This window comes from Aythya ferina (genome assembly GCF_964211825.1).
Source record: "Aythya ferina genome assembly, contig: HAP1_SCAFFOLD_156, whole genome shotgun sequence".
NCBI lineage: Eukaryota > Metazoa > Chordata > Aves > Anseriformes > Anatidae > Aythya > Aythya ferina.
The window spans coordinates 21,401-35,030 of NW_028181371.1; the positions used below are offsets into that span (position 1 = coordinate 21,401).

Genomic DNA, 13,630 nt, shown 5'->3' on the forward strand with positions numbered 1-13,630 from the left:
AAAGGAGGGCTGGCCACCAGCTCGCTACATTTTCTTTGCTTCTCTTTGTTTAGCCTTGCTCCGCTTTGCTTTGCTCTTGCTGGCACAGTTTTGCTTTCCCATACCTCCTTTCCTCTGCTGTTCTTGCCCCGGCTTTGCTTTGCTTTGCCTCAGATTCTTTTGCTGTTTCTTTCCTGGCAATGCTTTGCTTTTCTTTGTGCTACGTTCCCTTGCTCTGCTTTGCCTTGCTATGTTTTGCCTTTTCTGGACTTGTTTTGCTTTTTTTTTTTTTTTTTTTTTTTTTTTAAGTGTTCATTGCATTCTTTTCTTTTCCTTTTGGACCTTTTTAATGTGTTTTTAGAGGCCACGCTTTGCTTTTCCAGGCACTGGATGTCATTGCTTTTCCCTATTCCGCTAGGTCTTTTCCCTAGCAGGGCTTTGCTTTGTCTTGCTCAGCTTTCATCCGCATTGCTCTGCTCTCCTGTGCTGTGCTAGGCTTCCTTCGGAGACCGTCTCACTGATTTTGCTGCTGAGTCGATTGGTAAATTTATGAACGCATAAACCGTCAGACACAGAACTTGGCCTCCCCGCAGCCCAGCCACTGTCCCCTCGGAACCGGATTGTGGGGGCAGCAGGCCCGGCCAACCAACAAGGTCCATTCTTTGTCCCCAGCCATGCGGTGAGCCGCCAGAGGACCCCTAACTGCTACTCGTGTGGTGATAGTGTTCAGTGACAATTTCAACGAGAATAAGTAACTACATGATTCCCACAACTACGGTGGAAGAAATCCACAACAAACAACAACAAAATGTATATAGATATAAAACCAGCTAAAGCAAGACATGGTTCTTGCCGGGTGTCACAGTGGACTAGGAGCTGTGAAGAAGGCTGAGGAGGGGGTGATCAGGGTACAGCCACTGTCCAAGTCTGGCTGCTACCTGCACACAACATGGAGGCCCTCCGGTCTCCCCCCAACAGATACCTGGAACCCAAAGGAGGGCTGGCCGCCAGCTCGCTACGTTCGCTTTGCTTCTCTTTGTTTTGCCTTGCTCCGCTTTGCTTTGCTCTTGCTGGCACAGTTTTGCTTTCCCATACCTCCTTTCCTCTGCTGTTCTTGGCCCAGCTTTGCCTCAGAGTGTTTTGCTCTTTCTCTCCTGGAAATACTTTGCATTTCCTTGTGCTACTTTCCTTTGCTTTGCTTTTCCTTGCTCACCTTTGCCTTCCCTGGCCGTGCTTTCCTTTGCTTTATCAGGCCATGCTTTCCTTGGTTTAGCTTTGCTTTATAGACCTGGCACTGCTTTGCTTTTCCTACCCCTGCTGTGCTTTGCCTTGCCTCAAACTGCTTTGCTTTCCTTTGTTTGCTTTGTCTTCCCTGGTTATGCTTTGCTTTTCCTGGTGCTACTTTCCTTTGCTCAGCTTTGCCTTCCTTGGCCGTGCTTTGTTTTGCTTTACGGGGCCATGCTTGCCTTTTTTTTACCTTTGCCTTGCTCTCTTTTGCCTCACCTGCTCCTGCTCTCACTTCCAGTTTCCGGCCATGCTTACCTTTGTTTTGCTTTACTTTGTATTCCTGGCACTGCTTTGCTTTTCCTTTTGCTACTTTCTTTTGTTCTGCTTTGCCTTGCCTGGCCATGCTTTCCTTTGCCTTGCTTTGTATTCCTGGCATTGCTTTGCTTTTCCTTCTCTGCTCTGCTTAGCTTCACTTCACCCTGCTCCGATTTGCCTTAACTACATGATTCCCACAACTATGGTGGAAGAAATCCACAACAGACAACAACAAAATGTAAATATATATATAAAACCTGCTAAAGCAAGACATGGTTCTTGCCGGGTGTCACAGTGGACTAGGAGCTGTGAAGAAGGCTGAGGGGTGGGCGATCAGGGTCCAGCCACTGTCCAAGTCTGGCTGCCACCTGTACACAACATGAGAGCCCTCCGGTCTCCCCCCCACAGACACTTGGAACTCAAAGGAGGGCTGGCCGCCAGCTCGCTACGTTTGCTTTGCTTCTCTTTGTTTTGCCTTGCTCCGCTTTGCTTTGCTCTTGCTGGCACGGTTTTGCTTTTCCCTACCTCCTTTCCTCTGCTGTTCTTGCCCCAGCTTTGCCTCACATTGCTTTGCTTTTGCTTTCCTGAAAATGCTTTGCTTTTCCTTGTGCTACCTTTCTTTGTTCTGCTTTGCCTTCCCTGGCCATGCTTTCCTTTGCTCTGCTTCGATTTGCTTTGCCTTTCATCTTTTATTCTTTTTTTTTATTATTTTTTTTTTTTCATGTTTCTTGCATGATTTGTTTTCATTTTGGACCTGTCTGATGTGTTTTACAGGCCGTGCTTTCCTTTTCCAGGCCCTGGTTGTCACTGCTTTTCCCTATGCCTAGCAGGGCTTTTCCTTGTCTCGCTCAGCTTTCATCCACATTGCCCTCCACTCCTGTGCTGTGCTTGGCTTCCTTTGGAGACTGTCTCACTGATTTTGCTGCGGAGTCGAATGGTAAATTTCTGAACGCATAAACCGTCAGACACAGAACTTGGCCTCCCCGCAGCCCAGCCACTGTCCCCTCGGAACCGGATTGTGGGGGCAGCAGGCCTGGCCGCCCCATATGGTCCATACTTTGTCCCTAGCCATGCGGAGAGCTGCCAGGTGGGCCACACTGCTAGTTGTGTGTGTGAGGTTCTCAAAGACAGTAAGTAACTACATGATTCCCACAACTACGGTGGAAGAAATCCACAACAACAACAAGAACAAAATGTATATAGATATATAAAACCAGCTAAAGCAAGACATGGTTCTTGCCGGCTGTCGCAGTGGACTAGGAGCTGTGAAGAAGGCTGAGGAGGGGGCGATCAGGGTACAGCCACTGTCCAAGTCTGGCTGCCACCTGCACACAACATGGAGCCCTCCGGTCTCCCCCCCACAGACACCTGGAACCCAAAGGAGGGCTGGCCGCCAGCTCGCTACGTTTGCTTTGCTTCTCTTTGTTTTGCCTTGCTCCGCTTTGCTTTGCTCTTGCTGGCACGGTTTTGCTTTTCCATACCTCCTTTCCTCTGCTGTTCTTGCCCTGGCTTTGCTTTGCTTTGCCTCAGATTCTTTTGCTGTTTCTTTCCTGGCAATGCTTTGCTTTTCCTTGTGCTACGTTCCCTTGCTCTGCTTTGACTTGCTCTGCTTTCCCTTCCCTGGCCATGCTTTCCTTGGTTTAGCTTTGGTTTACAGACCTGGCACTGCTTTGCTTTTCCTACCCGTGCTGTGCTTTGCCTTGCCTCGCCTCAAACTGCTTTGCTTTCCTTTGTTTGCTTTATCTTTCCTAGTTATGCTTTGCTTTTCCTGGTGCTACTTTCCTTTGCTCAGCTTTGCCTTCCTTGGCCGTGCTTTGTTTTGCTTTATGGGGCCATGCTTGCCTTTTTTTACCTTTGCCTTGCTCTCTTTTGCCTCACCTGCTCCTGCTCTCACTTCCATTTTCAGGCCATGCTTACCTTTGTTTTGCTTTACTTTGTATTCCTGGCACTGCTTTGCTTTTCCTTTTGCTACTTTCTTTTGTTCTGCTTTGCCTTGCCTGGCCATGCTTTGCTTTGCTTTGCTTTGTATTCCTGGCATTGCTTTGCTTTTCCTTCTCTGCTCTGCTTAGCTTCTCTTAACCCTGCTCTGATTTGCCTTACCTTGAACTTTTTCGATTTGTTGTGGTTTTATTTATTTTTTGTTTGTTTTTATTTTTTTTCATTAATATTTTTTTTCTTTCTCTTTCCCAGCACTGCTTTGCATTTCCTGGTACTACTTTCCTTTGCTCTGCTTTGCCTTCCTGTGCTTTGCCTTCCCTGGCCTTGCTTTGTTTTGCTTTATCAGGCCATGCTTTCCTTGGTTTACCTTTGGTTTACAGACCTGGCACTGCATTGCTTTTCCAAACCATGCTGTGCTTTGCCTTGCCTCAAAGTGCTTTGCTGTCCTTTGCTTGCTTTGTCTTCCCTGGTTCTGCTTTGCTTTACCTGGTGTTACTTTCCTTTGCTCAGCTTTGCCCTCCCTGGCCTTGCTTTTTTTTTTTTTTTGTGCTTTACGGGGCCATGCTTTCCTTTGTTTACCTTTGCTTTCCTCTACTTTGTTCTGCTATACTATGCCTTTCCTGGTCATTCTCTGCATTTTTTTATTATTATTATTTTTTTTTTTTTTATTTATTTGATGTTCATTCCATGCTTTATATTTTCCTTTTATATCTTTTTTCTTGTGTTTTCTCTGGCCGTGCTTTGCTTTTCCAGGCCCTGGTTGTCACTGCTTTTCCTTATGCCGCTAGGTCTTTTCCCTAGCAGGGCTTTGCTTTGTCTCGCTCAGCTTTCATCCGCATTGCTCTGCTCTCCTGTGCCGTGCTAGGCTTCCTTTGGAGACCGTCTCACTGATTTTGCTGCTGAGTCGAATGGTAAATTTCTGAACGCATAAACCGTCAGACACAGAACTTGGCCTCCCCGCAGCCCAGCCACTGTCCCCTCGGAACTGGAGGCCGGGTGCAGCAGGCCTGGCCGCCCAACATGGTCCATTCTTTGTCCCTGGTCATGCGGCGAGCCACCAGGGGACCCTTAACTGCTACTCGTGTGGTGATAGTGTTCAGTGACAATTTCAACGAGAATAAGTAACTACATGATTCCCACAACTACGGTGGAAGAAATCCACAACAAACAACAACAAAATGTATATAGATATAAAACCAGCTAAAGCAAGACATGGTTCTTGCCGGCTGTCACAGTGGACTAGGAGCTGTGAAGAAGGCTGAGGAGGGGGCGATCAGGGTACGGCCACTGTCCAAGTCTGGCTGCCACCTGCACACAAAATGGAGGCCCTCCGGTCTCCCCCCCACAGACACTTGGAACCCAAAGGAGGGCTGGCCGCCAGCTCGCTACGTTTGCTTTGCTTCTCTTTGTTTTGCCTTGCTCCGCTTTGCTTTGCTCTTGCTGGCACGGTTTTGCTTTTCCATACCTCCTTTCCTCTGCTGTTCTTGGCCCAGCTTTGCCTCAGAGTGTTTTGCTCTTTCTCTCCTGAAAATACTTTGCATTTCCTTGTGCTACTTTCCTTTGCTTTGCTTTTCCTTGCTCTCCTTTGCCTTCCCTGGCCATGCTTTCCTTTGCTTTATCAGGCCATGCTTTCCTTGGTTTAGCTTTGCTTTATAGACCTGGCACTGCTTTGCTTTTCCATACCTCCTTTCCTCTGCTGTTCTTGCCCCGGCTTTGCTTTGCTTTGCCTCAGATTCTTTTGCTGTTTCTTTCCTGGCAATGCTTTGCTTTTCCTTGTGCTACGTTCCCTTGCTCTGCTTTGCCTTGCTATGTTTTGCCTTTTCTGGACTTGTTTTGCTTTTTTTTTTTTTTTTTTTTTTTTAAGTGTTCATTGCATTCTTTTCTTTTCCTTTTGGACCTTTTTAATGTGTTTTTAGAGGCCACGCTTTGCTTTTCCAGGCACTGGATGTCATTGCTTTTCCCTATGCCGCTAGGTCTTTTCCCTAGCAGGGCTTTGCTTTGTCTTGCTCAGCTTTCATCCGCATTGCTCTGCTCTCCTGTGCTGTGCTAGGCTTCCTTCGGAGACCGTCTCACTGATTTTGCTTCTGAGTCGATTGGTAAATTTATGAACGCATAAACCGTCAGACACAGAACTTGGCCTCCCCGCAGCCCAGCCACTGTCCCCTCGGAACCGGATTGTGGGGGCAGCAGGCCCGGCCAACCAACAAGGTCCATTCTTTGTCCCCGGCCATGCGGTGAGCCGCCAGAGGACCCCTAACTGCTACTCGTGTGGTGATAGTGTTCAGTGACAATTTCAACGAGAATAAGTAACTACATGATTCCCACAACTACGGTGGAAGAAATCCACAACAAACAACAACAAAATGTATATAGATATAAAACCAGCTAAAGCAAGACATGGTTCTTGCCCGGTGTCACAGTGGACTAGGAGCTGTGAAGAAGGCTGAGGAGTGGGTGATCAGGGTACAGCCACTGTCCAAGTCTGGCTGCTACCTGCACACAACATGGAGCCCTCCGGTCTCCCCCCAACAGATACCTGGAACCCAAAGGAGGGCTGGCCGCCAGCTCGCTACGTTCGCTTTGCTTCTCTTTGTTTTGTCCTAGCTCTGCTTTGCTTTGCTCTTGCTGGCACAGTTTTGCTTTCCCATGCCTCCTTTCCTCTGCTGTTCTTGGCCCAGCTTTGCCTCAGAGTGTTTTGCTCTTTCTCTCCTGGAAATACTTTGCATTTCCTTGTGCTACTTTCCTTTGCTTTGCTTTTCCTTGCTCTCCTTTGCCTTCCCTGGCCGTGCTTTCCTTTGCTTTATCAGGCCATGCTTTCCTTGGTTTAGCTTTGCTTTATAGACCTGGCACTGCTTTACTTTTCCTACCCGTGCTGTGCTTTGCCTCGCCTCAAACTGCCTTGCTTTCCTTTGTTTGCTTTGTCTTCCCTGGTTATGCTTTGCTTTTCCTGGTGCTACTTTCCTTTGCTCAGCTTTGCCTTCCTTGGCCGTGCTTTGTTTTGCTTTATGGGGCCATGCTTGCCTTTTTTTACCTTTGCTTTGCTCTCTTTTGCCTCACCTGCTCCTGCTCTCACTTCCATTTTCAGGCCATGCTTACCTTTGTTTTGCTTTACTTTGTATTCCTGGCACTGCTTTGCTTTGTCTTTTGCTACTTTCTTTTGTTCTGCTTTGCCTTGCCTGGCCATGCTTTGCTTTGCTTTGCTTTGTATTCCTGGCACTGCTTTGCTTTTCCATACCTCCTTTCCTCTGCTGTTCTTGCCCCTGCTTTGCTTTGCTTTGCCTCAGATTTCTTTGCCTTTTCTTTCCTGGAAATGATTTGCTTTTTCTTTTTCTACATTCCCTTGCTCTGCTTTGACTTGCTCAGCTTTGCCTTCCCTGGCCATGCTTTCTTTTGCTTTATCAGGCCATGCTTTCCTTGGATTAGCTTTGGTTTATAGACCTGGCACAGGTCTATAAACTGGCCTTGCTCTCACCTGCAGGTACATTTATATCCATTCACCGCAAATCTTTGGACCCAGCCACACAGCCAGTTTTTAACCCAATGAAACGTAATTCTTTCCAGGCCTTCAGCAGCCAGATCCTCTGGAAGAATGCTGTGGGAAATGGTTTCAAAAGCCTTATTGAAGTTTAGGTAGACCACATCCACAGCCTTTCCCTTGTCCACTGAGCACATCACCTTCTCATAGATTTAGATCTGATTTGTCAAGCAGGTCCTGCTTTGATAAACTCAACTGGGCTTATCAAAGGGCCTGATCAGCTGGTTGTCCTGTTGTGTGATGGTACTCAAGATAATCTGCTCCATGAGTTTCCCTGGCTCAGAGGTCAGACTGACAGGCCTGTAGTTCTCGGATCATCCTTCTGTCTCTTCTTGTAGATATCCATCATATTTGCTAGTTGACAGTTGACAGGGACCTCCCCTGATAGCCAGGACTGCTGAAAAATGATGGAAAATGGCTTGGTGAGTACTTCAGCCAGCTCCCTCAGTACCAATGGGTGGATCCCATCTAGCCCCCTATACGTCTGCATATCTGGGTGGAGTAGCAGTTCTCTAACCATTTCCTCATGGATTATGAGAGCTTCATTCTGTTCGAGGTCCTTATCTACCAGCTCAGGGGCAGAGTATCAGGGTAACAACTGGTCTTGCTGCAAAACACTGAGGTAAAGAATGCACTGAGTACCTCAGCCTTTTCATCATCTCTTTTAATTCAAATGAACAAACAAACAAAAACCATTTTTATTGTCTTTAACAGTAATAGACATATTGAGCTCCAGCTGGGTTTTGGCCATTCTAATTTTTTTTCTTTGCCCAGCCTAACAACATTTAGGACTCCAGAGAAAATGATAGGGCTTCAGAGAAAATGACAGCATACATGAGAAGCACAGAAAAAATGGAACTGGGCAACCTTCCATCCTCTACCCTTCTGTGAGCCTGTTCTGCAGCTCCATTCAACTAGTTACTCCTCTACTGTTCACACTCTCCTACAACTGCTGATACTGTTATCTTGTGAGAGCACAATTAGAATGAGACATCTCCCTGCAGATATTAACAGCTGACAGAATGTGGCATCTGTCCAGAGGAACCTTGAGAACTGCAGGATTTTCCCTATACAAACTTCTTGACATTGAGAAGGAGAAGAGCCCAGTCCTGCACTGGAGGAAGAGGAACCCCACACATCAGGGCAGACTGGGACTGTGCTGAGTGAGCAGTGCCCAGGGCACCACGAGGGATGCCATACGAGCAGTAGTGCCTGCTCACCAGGAACCAGGCCAGCTTCCTACAGAGCTGCCTTATGAGGAGCATAGCCACCAAGAAGATCTGGATTGTCAGACTCAGCTCACATCCAGTGTGACACCACATGGACAAGTGTCTACAGCTAGCTGGTAAAGAGGTACATGGGAGTCCCTACAATATCCTGATCTGGAGAGGAGCTAGGGCTATGGAAAGGCTGAAAGTCCCAACAGGACCCAGGTCTTTGTGTCTATGGCTATGGCTGTTGTCTCTGCCAGTGAGACCTACGAGGAGAGAGCACCAGGGCGTCATTGTCTCCTTGCCCCTACCCATGAACCAGGAAGGGGTTGTACCATTCTCCTGAACTTGGCAATGCACATCCCCATCTCCTACTGCCCCAGGAAGAGCCCTGAGCAAGGTGTAAAGGGAAAGGTTCTCTCTCCCAGAGGCAGGGTGTCAAGGTTTGGCCCTTGTGCTTGGTGAAACGCATCCACTTCGTCTACACCTCAGTGTCACCTTCACATTGCCTTTGTCTCCTTGTCCTCACTGCCTCCAATGTTCTACTCTAACGAGCTCCGAGGGGGAGCTGTGTCAGTGCTGGCCATCAGGGGGACACTCCAGGAAATATACATCTGACATGGACTTCTGAAGAGATGTCTTCAATTGTCTCTTAGTACTTGAGGTCTGTGGGCTCATCATCAAAGCCCCCAGAGGAGTAATTACAATGCCTTGGGTTGCTGAGCTGGGCCGGGCTCCTGGGACAGAGAGAGCTCCTGGCAAGAGGCCCTGGTGCAGAGAGACAGCTCTGCCCAAGAGCAGCTCCTCTGCAAAGTGCAGTAGGGCTGGGGGCTCTGACCACAGCTGGCATGGGGAGAGGAGAGAAGGAGAGAGGGCTTGGAGGCAGTTGGGAGAGGGAGGATGCTGAGCGCTGACCGCAGGAGAAATCTGCACAGCCCTTGACGAGGTAAGTGTCTGGCTGCAAGGCCATGCAGCTGCAGGTCCTGGAAGGGTCTCCTCCTGGGTCTTGTTTCTGGGAAGGCAGTGGACAATGCAGTAGGCTTTGAGAGTCCTGCTGGATTGCACTGAGAGGTGAGGACGTCTGGCAGAAGCCCCTTGGAGTGCCCTAAGCCAGGTGCCCCCAGTCAGACCAGAACACCCTGCCGTGGCCACCTATGCCAGGCTCTCTGTCAGCTACCCCGTAGCTCCTGCAGCCATGGAGGTGCCCCTTGGCAGGGTCCTGTTGGTGGCAGGGTGCTGCAGGGCAGCGCTGAGCACAGCCGCATGGGATGGGGTCTGTGAGCATGGGCAGGGGGAAAGAAGAGGTGGTTGCAGATCAGAAGCTCCCGGCAGGAACAGCTGCAGGCAGCAGAGAGAGGGGCAGGCGGCCAGAAGGAGCTGTTGCTAGAAACGCTGTGGAAGGGGGGATTCGGGCACCTCGTGGCCATGCCCTGCAGTGCAGATGCCTTCTCCTTGAGCAGTCCCTCCCTGGCTTCCTCTCCCCTTGCATCCCATGGGCTGTGGGGCAGGCCTGGCCAGCAGAGCAGGCAGAGCTCAAACGAGGAGAAGCTCTCAAGCTCCTTCTGGCTTGCTGTGGCTCTCCTCAATTAGCAGCCATCTAATTTTTTTTTTATTTTTTTTTTTTTCCTCAGGGAAACACCAGAGTGGGATGGTCCTGTAGCTCAGAGGAATGACAAAAGTGACAGAGCTGCACTGGTCAGTCTTCACCAAGGCACGGTCCCTTTGCCTCCTGGCACCCACAGGATTTCTCTGGGAGTGCACAGGTAATGTAAGGGAGTTCAAGCATCCAACACCTGTCATAAGCATTAGAAGTGTTATTGAAAGCTAAATTAAAAAAAAAAGGGGGGGGGGCAAAAAAAAAAAATAAAATACCTGCAGCTCTGCTCTGCATTGGGTTGTTGACAACAACACTGAAAAGCTCATGGATGTGCCAAGTGGACGGCACTTGAGTTTCTCCCATCTTCCTGCTTCCATCCTGCAGCACAGCAGGAAGGACTCCTCTGGAGCCCACAGCAGCCCCTGCTCCCAGTGCCACTATCAGCCAGCACCAGCTGGAGCTCAAGCAAGAAAGCTGCAGAAAGGTTCTCCTGCAAACAAATGCTCGGGCTGGGGGTGCTCTAAGGCTTGTAATAAGTCTCCCTCAGAGAAGTGTGTACTAACTTGTTCTGCCTTATCCTCTTCAACAGACAGCTGTGTTTAATGTCAGCAAATGCCCAACGTCAGCACCGTGAGTGAGTTCCTCCTGCTGGCATTCGCAGACAAGCGGGAGCTGCAGCTCCTGCACTTCGCGCTCTTCTTGGATATCTACATGGCTGCCCTCCTGGGCAACGGCCTCATCCTCACCGCTGTAGCCTGCGACCACCGCCTCCACACCCCCATGTACTTCTTCCTCCTCAACCTCGTCCGCCTCGACCTGGGCTGCATCTCCACCACTGTCCCCAAAGCAACAGCCAATGCCCTCTAGGACACCAGGGCCATCTCCTATCAAGGCTGTGTTGCACAAGTCCCTTTCATAGTCTTCTGTTTTGATGCAGAGTATTCCCTTCTCACTGTCATGGCCTACGACCGTTACGTTGCCATCTGCAAGCCCCTGCATTATGAGAGCCTCCTGGGCAGCAGAGCTTGTGCCCAGATGGCAGCAGCTGCCTGGGGCAGTGGCTCTCTCCAAGCTGTTCTGCACATGGCCAACACATTTTCCCTGCCCCTCTGCCACGGCAACGCTGTGGACCAGTTCTTCTGTGAAATCCCCCAGATCCTCAAGCTCTCCTGCTCAGATGCCTACCTCAGGGAAGTTGGGGCACTTGTCTTTACTCTTTCTTTAGTATTTCTTTGTTTTGTTTACATTGTGGTGTCCTATATGTTGATCTTTAGAGCGGTGATGAGGATGCCCTCTGAGCATGGCCAGCACAAAGCCTTTTCCATGTGCCTCCCTCACCTGGCTGTTGTCTCTATGACTGTCAGCACTGGTTTGTTTGCCTACCTGAAGCCTCCTTCCGTCTCTTCCCCATCCCTAGACCTGGCAGTGGCATTTTTGTACGTAGTGATGCCTCCAGCAGTGAATCCTGTAATCTACAGCATGAGGAACCAGGAACTGAAAAATGCTCTCAGGAAATTACTTTCATACATACTTCTTAAGCATCATTAATATGCTCACCAGCCTAAAAATACTGAGCGAATATCTCACAAAATATTTTCTGATTTTTTTTATTTTTTTAATTTTTATTTTTTAACGTGTGATAGTATTATTTTAATTTAAGGGAATTTCTTCTTATCCTCCTACATATTGATTTTTATTTTGACCTAGTCATCTACGGTACTTCAAGAACCAATCTTCCAGTGTAGATAAAGACAATAAAGAAGCCATTAGATATTCACAGCTCTCAGATCCCATCTCATTCTCCCAATGGAGAAGGGGCTCAAGGCCAAAAGCACTGCTGTCACATTTAGGAATAGCTCAGCTGGCCATTGGGGCTGCCCATCACTACTCAGTGGGGCAATCTGGAGCTTCACGGACTGGAATCTGGAGCCGCTCTGTGCCTGGGCCAGGCCTCTTGTGCTGGCCCTGTGGGACACAGATACTCTGTGCTAGGGATCTCCCAGGCAAGAGACCAGGGCTCCTGCAGCTTCATGGACCTCCATCGCCTGAGCCATGGCTGGCCCCAGCCTGGGGACTGCTGGGGAGGCCCAGAGCCGCTTTTGTCCCAGCAGCTGAGGTACCTTGCGAGGGGCTGGGGCTGTGGTGGCCATGCCCAGAGCCCTGCAGCAGCCTGCAGTGGGCACTGCCCTGGGGCCAGCCCAGCCTGGGCTGCTGGGCTGGGCTGGGCATTGCCCAGCAAAGGGCAACAGCAGCGTCAGGGAGTGGTGGCAGCATGCAGGGGAGGGCTCCCAGCAGGGCTTGGTGCTGCAGAGCCAGGACTGCGTGAAGGGAGCCCAGAGCTGGAGGGGCAGGGGAGAGGAGGCTGCACTGGGCCCTTGCTGACCTGGTCAAAGCAGAAAGGGGGCCCAGGGCATTTGCCCCCTCACCGCAGCCTGCCAGGACCTGCAACGCACTAATGGAGTGTCCAGGGCCAGCCAGCCCCTGCATGGGGATCTGCTGCCCGCCTTGCCCTGGCCCTCTCCAGCGCCCTCCTTGCTGCTCTCTGATACACGCCAGCACCTCCCAGTGCGTGCCATCCAGCACATCTGCTGAGGGCCAGTGCGGTTGCTGCTGGGGCAGGGAGCTCAGCATGGCCCTTGAAGCCCCCTGCCCTGGACCTGCCTCTCCCCTTGGCCTCAGCCCCGGCCCCGGCCTTGTCTCTGCTGGCAGGAGTGCTCTTGGCATGCACTTCCTGGCCTCCCCTCACCAGCGTACAGCTGCTGCCCACTCACGCTGCTGGCACAAATTTGTCCTCACCAGCAGCACCACCCCTTGGGCTGCTTCTCCTGGTGTTGCACACACCACTGTCTTGACTCCTTGTCTCTGCTGGGCCCCACCTTCCACACCCAGATGCGTCCCTTGGCTGTCATCGCCTTCTCCCCTGCCACATGGGGTGACAGTGCCATAGTGGGACATGTTTCCAGTGGGCCGTCTACCAGACACAGTAATGAATACTATGAGCAGGACTAAAGGGGTCTTGCTTCCAGCCAGGGGGACGCAGGGAGGAAAGGGACAACTGGGTTTACTGGACTGTGTATATTTAATGGCCTGGCACATCAGACCCACAAATGTATCAGGCTCTACTGGACACCGGTGCACAGTGTACCCTAACGCCATCAAGACTTAAAGAGGTAGAACCCACCTATATTTCTGGAGTGACAGGGGGATCCCAAGAGTTAACTGTTTTGGAGGCTGAAGTGAGTCTAACTGGGGAGGAATGGCAAAAACACCCCATTGGGACTGGCCTGGAGGCTATGTTCATCCTCGGAGTATACTGCTTCAGGAGAGTGTAAGGAATGTTTCAGCAATTCGTGTCAATAGAGAGCTTGAAGGGTAAACCTTGAGTCTCTGATATCTGGGGGGGGGTTCAGAATAACTGCTAACTATTATGACTATTGCATGGGACACTACACTAGTCTCTGTATCTGGCCAAGAGATTAAGGACAAGGGGAAAGCTGAAGGACAACTGAAAGAGAAAGCTTGCATGGGACTCTGCACAAGTCTCTGACATCTGGCCAAGATGAACAAAGAGGAAGGAAAAGAAAAAAGCCTGGGAGGAAGACTATGAGCCTTCAGCATGAGAGAACCCCCAGAGGGACCACTGGAGACTGCTACTCATGTGCCATTGGGAGGGTTCAGATTCTGGGAACTAATTATAGTAACCCTGCCTTTACTAGAAGTAGTAATGAATATGTATTAGCCTAGGAGCATAAAAACCAGCTGCTTGATGTAACTGGTGTGCATCTTGGTTGAGCAGAGACTCCTGGTGCACCCAGTGCTGTTTGCTTA

At 50.0% G+C, this 13,630-nt stretch overlaps 1 pseudogene across 1 annotated transcript; it reads left to right on the top strand.

The window, feature by feature from the left end:
- Positions 1 to 10,414: 10,414 nt before the first annotated feature.
- On the top strand, positions 10,415 to 11,350 carry LOC311428837 (olfactory receptor 14J1-like; annotated as a pseudogene). Its single transcript has one exon. The product of its transcript is annotated as an olfactory receptor 14J1-like (transcript).
- Positions 11,351 to 13,630: the final 2,280 nt, after the last annotated feature.